This window comes from Anarrhichthys ocellatus, unplaced genomic scaffold (assembly GCF_004355925.1).
Source record: "Anarrhichthys ocellatus isolate YVR2014 unplaced genomic scaffold, GSC_Weel_1.0 scaffold4943, whole genome shotgun sequence".
NCBI lineage: Eukaryota > Metazoa > Chordata > Actinopteri > Perciformes > Anarhichadidae > Anarrhichthys > Anarrhichthys ocellatus.
In genome coordinates, this window is record NW_022284917.1 from 2,863 (window position 1) to 3,237 (window position 375).

Consider the following 375-nt stretch of genomic DNA (forward strand, 5'->3'; position numbering starts at 1 on the left):
TGTGTGTGTGTGTGTGTGTGTGTGTGTGTGTGTGTGTGTGTGTGTGTCTGCTTGTTCTACATGAAGGAAACAGCGGTGCTTCCTGTTACTTGAGACTCTGAGTTTAAACTAACAGGGAATTGGTGATCGATGACTAAATGATGGAGTTTAGTGACGCTACGATCTGATTGGTCAATTCTCTGCTCATTGATCTTACAAACAATCACTCAGCTTTCCCTTCAGGACCCAGAGACGGCGCTGTCCGTGGTGCTGAAACAACTCGGCTTCTGAGTCTGTCTGCTTTTAATGCATCTTCACACAACGCTTCATATGATGTCATACCAAACGTTACCCAGAAAAGCTTGCAACACGCATCAATAACAAGCAAACAACGTA